The sequence below is a fragment of the Xiphophorus maculatus genome, chromosome 18, assembly GCF_002775205.1.
Source record: "Xiphophorus maculatus strain JP 163 A chromosome 18, X_maculatus-5.0-male, whole genome shotgun sequence".
NCBI lineage: Eukaryota > Metazoa > Chordata > Actinopteri > Cyprinodontiformes > Poeciliidae > Xiphophorus > Xiphophorus maculatus.
This window is the reverse complement of record NC_036460.1, coordinates 2,502,179-2,514,809: the sequence shown is the minus strand read 5'-3', so window position 1 is coordinate 2,514,809 and position 12,631 is coordinate 2,502,179.

The following is a 12,631-nucleotide window of genomic DNA, read 5'->3' as shown; positions in this document are numbered from 1 at the left end:
AAGTTTGCCACTTGCCTGACTCCTTAACCTGACTCGCTGCTCCAAATCATGAAAATGGCCGCCACTTTTAGATGGGACGCCATCAAAAAAAACAGTCAAGCATCATCTGTGAAACCGATTTTTATCCCAACATCTGTCATTCTTGTCTGCTTCTTCTTCTTTAAAGCCCAACAAAGGCTTTTGTTTCTGGATGTTTTTTTCATGCCTGCTTCGGTTACAAAGTCAAAACTTAACTACAATAATATGCTGACAAAAAGAAACAGGGGTTTATTTTTGAAGTCAATCAATCAATCAATCAATCAATCAATCAATCAATCAAATTTTATTTGTACAGCACATTTCAGCAGCAAGGCATTTCAAAGTGCTTTATGTCATATCAAACACAGAAACACAAAGTCATCAAGTCGGGGTTTTTGCTTTTGCGTCCATAAAAGGTTTACCTGTTACACTCCTACTGTGTTTTATGGAACGAAATACCTATTGCCATTTTTATTCCCACTTGCACTCACAGTCACGCAGTTTAAAACAGCATTTAATGAGCTTCTGGCACGAAGCTCCATAAACTCTTTCACTCCGTAAACTCTTTCACAGAATTTCGCTCAGGGACTCCGCCGTCCCTCACGGATTTTTGTGCAATTCTATGGTACCTGTTAGTGTCTAGAATTTACAGGGTTTGTGTTACGTGCAGTGACCCTCAGTCACTCGCCGTTTTTCTTCTGGCACCAGGCTCCGTACACCTCTCATGGAATTTCGCTCTGAGACTCCATCATCCCTCACGGATTTTTGTGCAGTTGCAACATAGAATCAACAATCAAAACATGACATTAAGTCAAGTTCCGTCATTAAATTTGTAATTGATTACATTTCAAATACAATCCTAAACAGGTGGGTTTTTAGTTGAGATTTAAAGGAAGTCAGTGTTTCAGCTGTTTTACAGTTTTCTGCAAGTTTGTTCCACATTTGTGGTGCATAGACGCTGAAAGCTGCTTCTCCTTGTTTGGTTCTGGTTCTGGGGATGCAGAACAGAACCAGAACCGGAACCTGAGAGGTCTGGAAGGTTGATACAATAAAAGCAGATCTTTAATGTATTGTGGTGCTAAGCCGTTCAGTGATTTATAAACTAACAACAGTATTTTAAAGTCTGTTCTTTGAGCTACAGGGATCCAGTGGAGGGACTTTAGAACTGGTGTTATGTGCTCTATCTTCCTGGTTTTAGTCAGAACGCCAGCAGCAGCGTTCTCAAGTCATATTTGTAACATGTTATTCATCCATTTATAAATGTTACACTTTCAAACAAACTAATTAGCAAGCTAAAAATGTAGCTTCAAACTCAGTTAGTAAGCTAAACATTTATCCTCAAACTAAATATTTAGCTCCAAATAAAATCTGTACTTAGCAAGCTAAATATTTAGCCTCTACCTTGGTTAGCAAGCTAAATATTTAGCCTCTAACTTGGTTAGCAGGCTAATATTTAGCCTCTAACTTGGTTAGCAGGCTAAATATTTAGTCTCTAACTTGGTTAGCAAGCTAAATATTTAGCTGCCAAAGAAATATTTAACTCCAAACAAAATATGTAGTTAGCAAGCTAATATTTAACCTCAAACTAAATATTTAGCTCGCCTTTCATTGCTTTTTTGTGCATATTCATTTTAAGGCAGATTGCTTTGAGTCTTCTGTTCTGAGTCTTCAATTTTCTCCATTGGTAAAAGGATGTTTCTCCTTTTACCAATGGAGAATTTTAATTCCTGTTATAATTTTGTAACGATATTGTCGGCTCCAATTGCTGAATAACTTTAAAATTGATCCATAGACGGCGGCGTCCATTGTGACTTCTACTTTTTTCTTCTTCTTCTGTCCAACTGAAACAACGATTTGGTAATACCTTAACAATGTTATTTACTTTTTAAGATATGTTTTACAAGGTCTTGATGGTTAGTTGTTCAAAACATAGCCATTCCATATTCTTCCTTGGTGATGCAACAAACAAAAATGTAAAAGTTTGTACTTACTTGAAGGAGTGAATCTTGTTTGCTTAATAAATGTGTGTGTGATCTCGAACAGCTGGACGTCTCGAACAGAGCGAGGAGTGTGAGAGTGTGTTTGTGTTTGTGCACAGGTCAGTGGATGGAGTTAAACCGGTCATTGTTCCCCATCAGTGAGCGTCCCAGGAGACTGGAGCGAGCTCAGATAAATAGCTGCTTTTCACTATTCACCCTCATTTTACCACGATCCCTGGCTCCTGCATGTGAATCTCTTTGGAAAACCTGTGTGTGTGCGCGTGTGTGTGTCTGCATTTAGATATGGTTTAGCGCAGGCAGGTACTCACATTTCTTTACAGAACCAGAGTAAAACATTTCCTAGAAAATTAAACGTGGAGTTTTTGTTTTTTCTTAGCTCTTTTTCTAGTTTGTAGGTGTTCTAATAGGATAACCAAAAATGATATGCACTGTAAAAACACAAAATCTCACCAAGTATGTTTGCTCTAGTGTGTAGTGCAAATGGACAAAACTAACTTACAAGTAACTTTTCATCAAGTTCCTACATTAAATCAATAATTCTTGAATATTGATGAAGTTCTAGTTCCACTGGCAGATTATTTTGCTTATAACATTAGACAATTTCTTGTTACAAGTTAATGTATCTGCCAGTGGAACCAGTGCTACTTTTAAGTCAACATTAAGAAATTGTTGTCTTAAAACAAGCTCCTAAATATTGCTTAAAAGTTATTTGTATGTTAGTTTTGTCTTACTTCAAATGTACTAAGATATGTGCACTAGAAACTAGACAAAAACTTCTTGGTAAGATTTAGTGTTTTTTTCAGTCGTCATTAAAACATTATGGACTGAGTTCATTTATGACATACATGCAGTTTGAAGTTTAGATGGGGAAAACCCAGATGATGCTTCTGTTCCCAGGATCGTGTTTTGCACAATTAAGCTCTGACGACATAGCAGCTATAAAACTTCAAAGAAGGAAATTGGTTAAACTGATTGGATCATTCTTTTATTTTCAACTTTCAAGAGTTTATTCCATTTACTGACCTTTAATGTGAACTGTCTGTGAATGTCTGTTTTAATGTACAGATTTAGAATATGAAGCGCAAACAGTCTGAAAAAATAAAGACAAAGAAGACATAAGTGATAGTTTTATAAAAACATTACAAATTAAATAAACATTTTTACCTTTTTGTGCAAAACAGGCCTTGGAAACTACAGACAATACTGATTTTCTGTCGTCCTTACCTATTGTTAAGGAAAATGATTATTTAATGCTAAAAATACACTTAATCTTACAACATGTGTAAAGGGATAGCCAACACTTTATTTGGAACAGTTTTCTGTGGAGCATGGGGGAGCTCACAACAGCAGACATTCAAACAAAACAGGGCCTTTTCCTCCCCCGCTGACACACAGAGTAATAAAATTTACAGTCCGAAAGGGGTCAGAGACTTCTTGGCGCCTCTCGGCCCGGGTCGGATGGAGATGGGCACGAAGTGGTCCGCCTTTACTTAGATAAAAAACAGATACCTTTGCTATAAATCAGGAAGTCCCAACTTTCTTTGGGGGCCTGAGGGAGTTCTAATTGGACGAAGAGCAGAACGCCTTTTTTGCATATATTAAATAGGGAAACTCCTCTTCTGTTTAAAAATTCCAGGCCAGAAAACGGAGTTAGAGTTTTTCCATCTTTTTACTCCACGCGGGCGCCTTTGTCTGTCTTATGTGTTTTGTGTTTGTCTGTCTTCCCCTTGTGTGTTTTTATTTTCATGAGAAAATGCATATCTCTGTATCTCTGCAACTTTGTTGTCGATTGCTTTGTATGAGATTAAAACTCCGTGATCTGTGACGTCAACACGTTTTGTTGTTGTTTCGTTTTAGCAGCACGCGGTTGCAGGACGCTCACGGAGAACCCCCGCTCGACCCGGTTAACAGGAGGAAAAGGAGAGCCATGCTTTTCCAAAATTTAAGCTAACATGATAACTTTTCTCCTTAACACTATCCACCATTAACCTTCAACCATGAGCTTTAAGGTTAAGACATAATATTTAACACTTCAAAAACACAAAATCTGTCCAAGTACTTTTGTCTAGTTTTTAGTGCAGATATCTTAATACACTTAAAATAAGATAAAACTAACTTGTCAGCAAGATATAGGAGCGTGTGTTAAGTAAATCATTCCTTAATATTGATGAAAAAGGACTAGTTCCACTGGCAGACTATTTCACTTATAACAACACATCTTTCTCATGTTATAAATGACATAATCTGCCAGTGGAACTAGAACTGGGTTGCTAGGCAATGGGCTTGGCTTGGCGGGGGTTGCTAGGTAACGGCAGAGTGCCAGTTGATGTGAAACTACCAGTCAAACTAGAACTTTTTCTTCAATATTAAGCAAGTACTATTTATTTCTTTATCTTTGTATATTATGTATATACACATAACCTGCATCTTAACTCGAGTCAAGCAAATCTCAATCTCATTGTAATCTGTTGATGACAATGACAATAAATCTTATCTTATCAATCATTGACTTAAAACAACATATCTTGCTGAAAAGTTACTTGTAAATTAGTTTTGTCTTATTTCAAGTCTACTAAGATATTTGCACTGGAAACTAAAAATACTTGGTAAGAGGTTGTCTTATTGCAGTGAACCTTTTGTTTTGCTTAAAAATATCACTACTAATTATGTTCAGAAAGTTAATGTCAACATTATCGCTACCTAGTGGCCCACAATGGTTACTACTGCTTCTGTTAGGATTTCTTGCTTTCATTTAAAAAATATCCTGAAATGGATGTTGTTTCCTTTTTTACACCTCTATATTTTATTTTTATGCTTCTTCCTTGTTTCCTGCCTCTTTGTATGTTTATGTCAGTGGATTTGTATCCCTTTTATTGTGTCGTTCCCCGTCTTGATGAGTGTGAGCACCCCATTTTCGCGCCCTTCTGCCTCTCGTCTCATTGACAGCTGGTCCTTAGCGTTTTCCCGCCAACCGACCAGCTGTCCATGCCAGCCAGAGGTATTTGAGAACTGTGTGCGCTTTTTACATAAGAGGCAGTTCCTTTCTGTCGGTCTCCATATCTGCCCTCCTTTCACGCGCTCACTTCACAGACAGGAAGGAACATGACACTCGCATAAAAAGACCCACTCTACAGCTACAGCAGGAGAGAATGGATACACAATGCGAGCACGCTCTGAACACGCTGAACACACCCACCCACAGACAACAGCACCAAGCTGGACTGTACACTCCTGCACCTGCTTGTTGTGACTCGCAGAGTTTTTTTCCCCCTCCATGTTTCTAATCCTGCAGAACGGAGCAAGAATCAGCTGTCGTCATGTTTTCTTTTGGGGGGGAAAATAACGATATTCTCTGAATAAACCTGAAAGAAAGTTGACACCATCACAACACTGAAAATATTTCTGTTCTGGAGGTGGAGGGAAGAATTTGTGTCAAAACTCCAGAGTTTATTTGTGTATTTAAAAGAAATGAAACGCAGGTGCAGTCATTTTTATTATGCTGTATTGCTACTCTTACTTGAGTTAAATTTCTGTATATTGCACCCACTGAATGAAAAATAAACATGTTTTAACCAAAAATTCACCAAACACAGACACACACCTGCAGTTTTTGTTAAAGTTTTATGAGATTTTTTTATTAAAGAAAACTGATTTGGAAACATTTTATTTTGCTTGACATTGTTATTTTTTTTTGCCATGTGAATTATTGTCATTTTGGTCCTTAAAATACCAAAAATTTCTATTTAACTTTATATTTTGGTCTGTCTGATTGAAGTAGTGCTACTATTGAGTACAAATCTGGAGTGGAGTACCCACCTCTGCACATAATAAATCTATAATTTTGCAGTCAGCCTTTTAGCTACTAACATGCGATACTCTTGTCACAAACGATGTAACGCTGCTGTCACTGTTCTGCCATGTAAGGTGGTGTTTTCTAAAAGTGCTAAAACTCAGAGCCACACCTGAAGAATCAAAGGCAATAGAGTACATTTATACCAGACCTGTTTAGTTCGCTTTAATCCTACTGAAGTTCGTTTGTCTACAAAGTCTGGTTTGTTTGGTGAGGTGTGAATGTGCAACTGAATTCTGATGTGGACCAAAAAAGTGAACCCTGGTCCACCTCCAACCCTTTGGTTCGCATGGTTTGGTTTGTTTGAAGTGAACTCTGAACGTGTGAACATCAAAGGGACCGGAGATCACTTCAAAAGCAGGAAGTGGACTACAGCGCAAGTCATTCTGGGTAAATACAACCAAAACAAATATGCTAGCATAGCGCTAATAGTAGAAACTGTCTGTGGGCCAAAGACAGAGAAATCCTACAATTGCTAAAATCTGGTGCCACTCTATTTTTGTTTACATTTCATGAAGAAGAAAGTAGGCCTCAGAGTCTTCTTCACACATTTTCATGATGTTCCCTTCAGACGTTCTTGGTGCAGCGCCCCCACAGGTGAGGAGGGGAACAGGTTTTTCAAAACGTTTGGTTTGTTTGACAATGCAGAGTGAAAGTGAACCGCAGCAGCTGAGAACGTAATAAATGTAGCAATTTTGGTCCCGAAAACTTCCAAACAAAACGCTTTGGAAATAAGTTAGAGCTGAATTTTAGAAGCATTTACATCAGGGGTGTTTTCACACCCGACAGTCCGCTAGACTTTATTCAGTTGGGGACCGAAATTGCAAGATTTGCTACATTTGCAGCTGCTGTGTTTCGCTTTCACACTGCGCTGTATCAAACAAACCAGACTAATTGTCAAACCTGTTCCTCTCCTCGCCTGTGGTGGCGCTGCACTACAAAAAACGAAAGAAAACGACACAAAAATCTCTTAAGAAGACACTAATTGCAGCTTCCTTCTTAACTAAATGTAAGCAGTGGCGTCAGATTTTAGCAGTTGTATCATTTCTTTTTTGACTTTGGTAAAATAAAACGAGTTATCTCTCCTGGGAGCGACAGACTCACATTTGTTTCGGTTGTATTTGCGCAGAATGCAACCAAGATTTGGCCAGACTTTTTTTGTATTTTAAGTAACCTAAACAATTCAGAATCTTTTTCCAATTACTTGCTGCTTTTTGGGAATTTATCACCAATAAGAATAGACGAGTATCATAGTTGACTATTGACTGAATTACAATTCTCAAATATTCCCATATTTTTTTCCCATATTACTTATTGATCATTATCAAAACAAGAACTTTTGTCTCCAAATATATTCAAACAAACAAATCCCCAAGTAGCTGCAGGCATTAAATGCCACCTTTAAAAAAAAATAAAAATATCCTAAATTTGTGAAGTTCTCTGCTAAGTTTTCATGTTCCCATACAGGAACACACAAACACAGATACAGTCAACTGTAAACCACATCCACACTTCCGGCTGTACACTCCAACTGACGGCAGCTGTGTTCGTTAACCCTTCTTCGCTCAAACATTACCACACAGCCAACCACACACACACACACACACACACACACACACCCAGAGTAAGCCTTGTGACACCCGTTACTCGGATTATCAATGTGAGCCAAAGGATGCGGTCAAAGCGCCTCAGTTGCTTATCGACCCCGGGGGGGCTACACGGTTAGCTCTGTTAGCTCTAATGCTAACCATGTTCTGTGCACACAATGTGGCTTGTGTTTTCGTGTTTGTTTTAAAGTCTGCCACAGATACACCAAAACACACTACTACCTCTGTTAGTCATGTTTCTCCTCCAGGAGTAATTGTGTTAGCGTGTGTTTGGTCTGGAGATCTGCCGACAGGAGACGCATGTAGCCGGGAAACGGCTAACGTACGTTGACTGGTTTTTGTATTTAGACCCAGTGTAGTTTGTGTCCGAGTTGTTGTTACATTGCATTTACTACAGAGAGAGGACTTAAAGTGGCCCGATTTCTGGTGAAAAATGTAAATTAAACTTTATCTTATAGAGGTTTCATGACGGCATAATAAGGCCATTGTAAATAGATAAAAAGAGGAGTAAATTTCTGCATGGAAACTGGAAAAGTTCAGATTTTTTTCCTACTTCATTTTTGATTTTTCAAACTCAGAAATATCTTTTTTTCTAGAAGATTTTTGAGATTTCTTTGGTGGAAATCTGCCCCTTTTTTCTATCTGCAGTGGCCCTACTACACAGTTTGTTGATCATTAGTATAATTTTAGACAGAAAAAAGACATGAGTAAATATCCTTCCTCAAACTCAGAAATGTTATGATTAATCTCAGGAATTCTCTAGGAAAAAAAAACTTGTAAGATTCAAAAGTTGCAAATTTGTTTGGTAGAGGAAACTTGTACATTTTTAAACTAATTTCTGGAATGTTCTTGGAAAAAACTTATGAATTTCTGAGTTTCAAAAGTTTAAAATGTTCCACTTTTTAAAATTTTCTGTATTCAAAATTTTCCACATTTAAAACTCAGAAATGCTCATTTTTTTTCTAGAAAATTTATGAGATTAATCTTACATTTTTTCTAGCAAATTTGCGGTAGTTCAAACTCAGACATTTTAATGTTTTTTTCTAGAAAAAACATGAAATTGAGTATAACCAAAAAGATCAGAATTTTTAAGTCAACTTTTCAAACTCCTCGTTTTTCTGGAAACTTCCTGAGATTTTTTGGCAGAAATTTCCCCCTTCACGTCTATCGAGAATACGATATCATAGAGGTTTAGATCATTAATACAATTTTCTTCCAATCATTTACGTTGGGTTTGATCATGGAGGCGATTTGTCTGAAACTGAACTGATAAGGATTGCTGTGCTGTGTCCTCTGTTTTTCTTTGGAGGTTTTCCAGCCACATCCAAGAATTCCCTAGAGGGAAAATGGCCGCCTCCTGCCTGGGAACGTAAATTAATCTTTCATGCACTGCTAATGTTTAGCTGTCAAACAATGCAGTCAAGTACAGTTTATTATTAAAATTGGTTGAAAAGTTTTTCCAAAGGTAACCAAGCAGCTTACATTTAGTCACTGACTTCCAGTATCCACTCCCATTCATTTCCAGTACAAGTCAATGGTTTTATCCAGTGCTGTGTGACTCATATGTCAGTGGTTATTCGCTGCAGTCCCCAAATGTTAAATATTCCCATGATCCTCACTGGGAGGGACCAAGCTGGATTTTTAAACAGGGTGCAGTGACTCTGAATAGCATCATGGCAGCTGAATGGACGACTGGACAATGAAGCTGTGTTTAAAAATATAAAAGAGAGAACTTTTAACCCCCTGACCTCCATATTATTCTCATTGATGCCCAGCATTCCTATAATGCCAGACCAAATGCTGTGTAACACCCTGCAAGAGAGAACTGAAAGAATCCAAAGAGCTTTGAGAAGCAGAGGTTTAAGAAACCAGCATTTAATTTTTAGATGGAAACATTTTAGATTTTTTGCTAATGTTGAATTTATGTTGTTTAAAACTTTGTTAAAAATAACTGAAATGATCAGCTTTAGTATAGCTTAATCTAAGATAATCTCTAGGCTCGGTTAGATTGCTGGATTTGTAACACTTTCACACTTCTCTGTGTCAAACAAATCAACCCATTTGAAAAACTTGTTCCCCTCCTCGCTTGTGGTGGTGCTGCACTAAGAACCACTGAAGGAAACAACACAAATAACTGAAGAAGACGATAACTCATTCTTCACAAAATGTAAGCAAATCTCACATTTCACCAGTTGTAGGATTTCTCTTTTGTCTTTGGTAAAAGCCATTTCTCCTGCTAGCGCTACACTTAAAGATTTGTTTTGGTTGAACGCTATGCTCTATAATCCACTTCCTGCTTTTGGAGCGGTCTTTGGTCCTCTTGGCGTTTACATATGCATTTGAACCGCAGCAGAGTTCACTTCACCCAAACTGAGATCGAGGTTTGCAGCCAAAGGAACCAGAGTTCAATTAAAGTGGACTAAATAGAGCTGGTGTGAATTTACCCTAAAATTAGAGCTTCCCATTCTCCTCCTTTTATGATGCTCCGATCGATGTTTTTTCAGTGGAGACAGAACTAGAGCAGAGTCGTGATAAACCACGCATAGGCAGAAAGATGTCTGTTATTGTCCTGCAGAAACAACCACAAACCGTTTGTGATAAGAGTTGCTGTCTTGGTCTCCATTTGTCTAGAAAGTCTGGTCTGTTTGGGGAGGTGTGAACGCACAACTGAAATCTGATGCGGCTCAAAAAAGTGAACTGTGGTCTGCCTACAAACCTTTGTATTGGTTCGGTTGAAGTGAACTCTGGTGCAGTTTGAATGCATATGTGAACACTAAGTGGTCCGAAGAACACAATGCAGCAGAAAGTGTCAAGGCATTCTGGATAAATACAACCAAAACAAATGCTAACGCTAGCAGGAGAAATGGCTTGTTGTCTTTACCAAAGAAAAAAGACAAATCCTACAACTGCTAAAATCTGATGCTATATTTTTGTTAACATTTTGCAAACAAGAAAGTTGAACTCAGTGTCTTCTTCAGACAGAGGACACTGAGTTCATGTTGAGACCGATGGCCTCACGTTGAGTTCATGTTGTGTTCTTCAGTGGTTCTTGGTGTAGCACCACCACAGGTGAGGAGGGGAACTTGTTTTTCAAAGGGTTTGGTTCCTTTGACAGTGCAGTGAAAAAGAGAATGGCAGCAGCTGAAAATGTAGCAAATGTTGCAGTTTTGGTCCCTAATTGAACACACTGTTCAAAATCTGAAGTTTTCTAAAGTATTCAAAGCATTTTTAAGATAACTCACTCAGTTAAGTTGGAGTATATTTGCTGTACAGTCTTAGAGATTAAAATGAATCAAATGGATTGAACTCAACATTCAAAATAAATTGGAGCAAGTTTGTTCGATTCAGTTGTGTTGGAGAAGAAATGCATCTGAAAATTGCAGGATTGTACCAGATTTACTCTGTTTCCAAGTATCTGTTCTGGCACCACTAGGGTTCTTTTCAGGAATCTGATTTAGAAAATCCTCATGGATCATAATCTGTTTGTAAGACATTTACTCTACAATATGTTTGGCATGTAAATTATATTTTCCCAAATCAAATTAAATCACTTCTGCTGCAGGGAAAGTCAGACAGAGGGAACTTCCACATTTCCAAGTATCAAAACTAAAGTGACAGTGTTGTGCTGTAACAGATGCATGCATTTTACACAGATGATTGGAAACACACAGCTTGATTCTATTCCTGAAAATTGAGCAAATACCCAAGGACACAGTGCAGTTTTGAAGATTTCATAGCTGCAGACATTGAATGCTTTTTTTCTGGTTCCATTAAAGAATATTTTCCTCGTAAATGCTGTCATGTGAGCCGCAGAGTATGATGTTGTTTCTCGGACGTCAAAAACTTTAAAACCTCGGATTAAGTTACTGATAAAGGGCTGCAGCTGAAGGCAAGGCGCAAACATCCATCAGTGGCCCATTAAAATAACACGGCAGCAGCTGCTGACGGGACGGTTCTGGTTTAGCACCGCGCTACACCTCCGCTCTGTTACTTCATGCTGCAACAAAGGGCCGAGACTGTCTGCAGCCAACAAGTTCCAGTTTGTCTCCCTCACACATTCGCCGTACCTAACAGCCAGCAGTTGTGGCAGTTGACAGTTTGGCATTGAAGGTTTGCGTGTGTGTGCGTCAGAGAGGACGACATTTGTCCTCTCAGACATTTGTCGGTCTGCACACCTTCATCAGAATGTGCTGCACCAACGTTTGGTGCACATGTTTGCAGATCCTGCATCAAGATTTGGTCCAGTCGCTATTTTTAGTCACGTTTATGAAGTTTTATTTGTAATCTGCGACTAAGTGTAATGTGTTGTGATTTGTGATTCAATGCAGAAAGTAAAGATGTGTTCAGTATAGCAATACCACCTGCCACAATAAGCAATTAATCAAATTAAATGAATGGTTTTTGAAGGCAATGTTGTTTACAAAGACTTCATAATACATTTTATTTATGGTTTTGATTGTGTATGGGTTTTATTTCCTTTTTATTTATTATTTTCTTTGTCGCATTTTATTTTGGATATTGAAAATATCTTCCAGTTTGAGAGTTTATTGTTCTTTGCAAAATTAAAGTTTAGTTCTGAGAGTGTATTATAACATTACCATTATATTACTTGAAAATGGTTTTTAAAAAAACAATATTGTCATTTATTGTGATAATTTCTGGGACAATTTATTGTTTAGCAAAATTTGTTGCCACGACAGGCAAGCAAATGCTTCTAACTTAATATTCAGTGCATTAATATGCTTTATTTTGCATATTTTGTCACAATTACAAATTTAGTGGATGATAAATTGAATGGTCGTTCATACTATTAATTAAACCGATTTCTGTGTGGACGGTTTACAATCTTAAAGCGACCTGCATAAGTAGAAGAACAGTGTCACTCAACGCATTGTTTTCAGAAGGAATAATGGCCGCCGCCATATTTCAGATCCACAGACGGCGATATGGTAGCTTACCATATCGTCACAAGTTCATAACAAGACGAAGGAAGCTGATTTGTTTTGTTTATTTATTTTGATATTTAAAATGTCTTCCACTTCCAGTGTTAAATGTTCATTAGAACTTAAAGTTTATTCATCTTTCAGAATGTATTCTTGCATTATTATCCAATTTTTACTATTACTTGAAAATGGTCTCAAGACAACAATATTATC